This window comes from Herpailurus yagouaroundi, unplaced genomic scaffold (genome assembly GCF_014898765.1).
Source record: "Herpailurus yagouaroundi ecotype Mexico unplaced genomic scaffold, PumYag 77, whole genome shotgun sequence".
NCBI classification, from domain to species: domain Eukaryota; kingdom Metazoa; phylum Chordata; class Mammalia; order Carnivora; family Felidae; genus Herpailurus; species Herpailurus yagouaroundi.
Window position 1 is genome coordinate 94544127 of NW_024412388.1, and position 3623 is coordinate 94547749.

A 3623-nucleotide genomic window follows, 5' to 3' on the forward strand; every position below is an offset into this window, starting at 1 on the left:
GTTAAAGAGGGTGGCAGGGGGAGGAGACTGGCCATGTGGGGTGAAGGAACTGGGTGGGAGCCAGTGCTCAGAGATATAGAGGTGCACCTGGGAGCCTCGTCTCTGGGAGTCCCTCAGGGCCAGGAGGACACGTAAGCAATCTGGAGTCCTGCTCCAGGGGCCCCCTTCACGTCAATTACAACATTAATGGCGCCTCCCAGAGTTGTGCAACATGGAGGCCTTGGGACAGAAAGAAGTTGGAGCGGATCTGTTGAACGTGGAGCCACTGAGCCTTGCTTACCTGCTTCTGTTGTCATCTGAGATCTCCTGCGATTTTTCTGCACCTTTCATTTAGGAGGGTTAAAGCGCCGCCTGGCCTATAGAAGATGAGAGGCTTCCAGGGGGAGCCTGGCCTTGCTTTGGTGGGGATGCCAGCCTGGCGGGGAACAGGCAGGTGTGAAAGGCACCAGCCTAGGCTCCCCTGGGACTCGGGGACAGTGCGCTGCACAGACATATCAAAGCCGGTATGTCTGAAGCAGACTCCTTATGTCAGCAGCCCCTCCACCCAGACCTGCTTTTCCTCCCATGTTCCCCATCCTGGTGGACATCCCTGCCATCCACCCACGGCTTGCCAGGCTCTGCACCATCTGGCTCCAACTTCAGCTGTCACTCTGCCCCATTTTGCACCCTGTGCCCCACCTGTGCTGAAATAGTTACAGTTCCCGTAATACATACCAAGTTACTTCATTGCCCTGCCTCTTTTCATGCTATCCCTTCCCTACCTTGTCTGGCTGCTTATATGTCAAGAGTCAGCTCAAGTAGCAGCTGCCTCTACAAAACCATTCCTGCTTGTCCCCACCCCTACCCCGCTACTCTTTTCTAGGGCAGGGTCCCTTCTGGTCCTTAGGCTCTTTGGCAGCTTCCCTCCACCACACATAACAGGTGCACCCATCCTTGGGTCTCTACTGTTCTCAAATGTTGGCGCCTGCTCGTTGGGTGCGGGTTGTGCCGTTCAGGGGAGTGAGCCCTGACCTACCCACCCGACCTTGCTCAGAGCTGCTGAGTCAGCTAGGTGGCTGGGTGGGCTGAGGACAGGTCAATTCTTTTTTTTTTTTAATTAAAAAAAATTTAATGTTTACTTATTTTTGAAAGAGAGAGAGAGAGAGAGAGACAAGAGACAGAGAGACAGAGAACAAGAGGGAGAGGGGCAGAGACAGAGAGGGAGACGCGGCATCCAAAGTAGGCTCCAGGCTCTGAGCTGTCAGCACAGAGCCTGACGCAGGGTTCAAACTCATGGACCACAAGATCATGACCTGAGTCGAAGTCCGAAGCATAACTGACAGAGCCACCCAGGTGCCCCCAGGACAGGTCATTTCTTGACATCCATAAGAGGCAACCTCCCTAGCTGGGCCATGTGAGGCCATCTAGGAGGGGGGGGCAGCACACAACAGCTCTCACCCATGTTATGTCATCACACTCTCTGGCTGGGTGAGTCCTCTGGGTTCCAGCCCACATATGGTGGGGGCAGTGGCAGCCAATCATGTCCTCTAGAGCAGGCTAATTTCCAGGAAGGCCCTGGACCCTGGCCTGACATGAACCACATAGGCCTGCTGCCTTTTCCAGGGCAAGGAGTACTGTCCATCCTGCCTTCTAGCCTAAGCACCCAATTCCCGTAGGTGGACCACCCCACACCCCCCTTGGGCCAGGCACTCAGGTAAGTGGAGTCAGCCTCCTTCCTCGTTCAAATGGCAAAGGAGCTGCTTCTTCTAGGCCTGTTCCTGTCTTCAGCATCCTCAGCAGCAGCAACGGCCAATTCTGTGAGCGAGGTGTTGACACCTGTTACCCTGATTCAGGAGGACTCAAAGAAGGGCTGAACTCCCATCTCCAGGAACTTGGCAGTTTGGTTGCTAACATGCATGGCAGAACTTGGGATCTGAGAGACAAAGCTCTCAGACAATGGGGGTTTTTTACACATCAAATCCAAAAGGCACATCTATTTTTTTTTGTTTTTTTTTGTTTTTTTTTTTTTTAAATAAGCTATCCTAAGTCACATGTTTTCCTATTCTGGGGACGTGGAGTTTTCACCTCTGTTCCAACTGGCTCTCCCGCTGTTCTCTGAGCAGGCAGCTCTGATCCCTGGACTCTGACAACAGTTTGGGCAAAGCCACAGGATGAAAGCTACTTTAGGCCATATATCCAAAGACTCCTGGGTGGGCAGGTATGGCTCCTGGCCCCAGCTGGGAGATAAGGAGAAAAATACCAGTCTGGCACGCTGTGGATAAATCTGGTATCGTGGTCCCCTACTCTCTGTCCCTTCTGATACAGGAATACCCCCGAGAAGGAAGTTGGGGGATTGAAAAAGTGGGCAGTTAAGATGAGGATATGCAGAAGTATGCATCCTTTCAGGCACTTCCGCGGCCTCATTCAAACAGATGGCCCCATGGGGCGGGGTGGTTGGAACATGGGCTTCTCTGACTAAGACTTCTGGGGCCCCAGAGGCAAGTATTTTACACTCTTCCCACTCCTGAACACAAACCAGTGGAAAAGATGTCATTCCAAACCACAACTGCTTTCTTAAAAGAGTTGAACCTGTCAGAGACCTGGTGGGCTTCTGGATAGAAAAAGGTGGGCTTGGTGGGGCAGGGGAAATTTCAGAAAAGGGCACTGGGGGGATCTGAATTACTCATCACAGTAGAGAGGAATCTGGCCTTCCAGAGTCAATCAAGGAGGAGAGAGGGAGGTGGGGGGATGGAAGGGAGTAACAAGGAAGCCACATTAGGCAGCAGTGGGCTAGGGCAGCTCTTTGGGGTGGTGTGGCCAGTGAGAAACCCCAGGTGACGAGATCGCCAAAATAACTTTACAGAACATTTCAGAAATGTGATTTTAAATTGTTTGCTAGGTGATGTAATCTCTCCCCTGTGGCCCACAAACCTTCATTAAAAGTTCTGCTACATGTTACAGCATTATTTTTGCAGTTGTTTTGGAATAGGGGTGGGGGTTGAAAGGAGAAGGGGCCTTGTTCCGTATTTGAATTGACAGCAGGAACTGAAGAAACAGTCACAACACCAGAACAGTGAGTAACACTTCAGATGAGGCAGAAAACTAGAGCCAGAGGTAACCATGAAAATCTAAGTCCCCCTACTAATTCACAGAAATCCTGGGGAGGGCACTGGACTTTCTACAGGACACCGGCGGGCGTTTAGCCAGTGTCATTTCACTCTCAAAAGACATGCTACCTCAGCTGACATTAGGTTACAAACAGGCTTTGCCTCTCCAGCTGGTCTAATAAGACTTGCAAAACATACAATGTATCGCGCACACCTTTTCCATCCAGGGCCTTAGCACAGAGCACATGGTAGGGACCAGTAACAGTATGCGAATGCCCTGGGTGCCACTGGGAACTGGCAAAATCTAATGCTTCTAGGGATGAGCAGGAAAACCATTCAAGCCAGGGACTTATCTGTCCCACCCCCAAATCCCCCCTCCTTCTCTCGGCTCCCTTACCCCTATCCCAGGGGCCAGATAACATCAGCTCCGAGACCTGAAGGTCTTGTAAACAGGCAAGACCCAGCGGAGACGGTGGTGGAGGAGGTCACAAAAGGTTGTGCGGAAACCACACTGCTCTCTGAGTCTGTGCGGGGGGG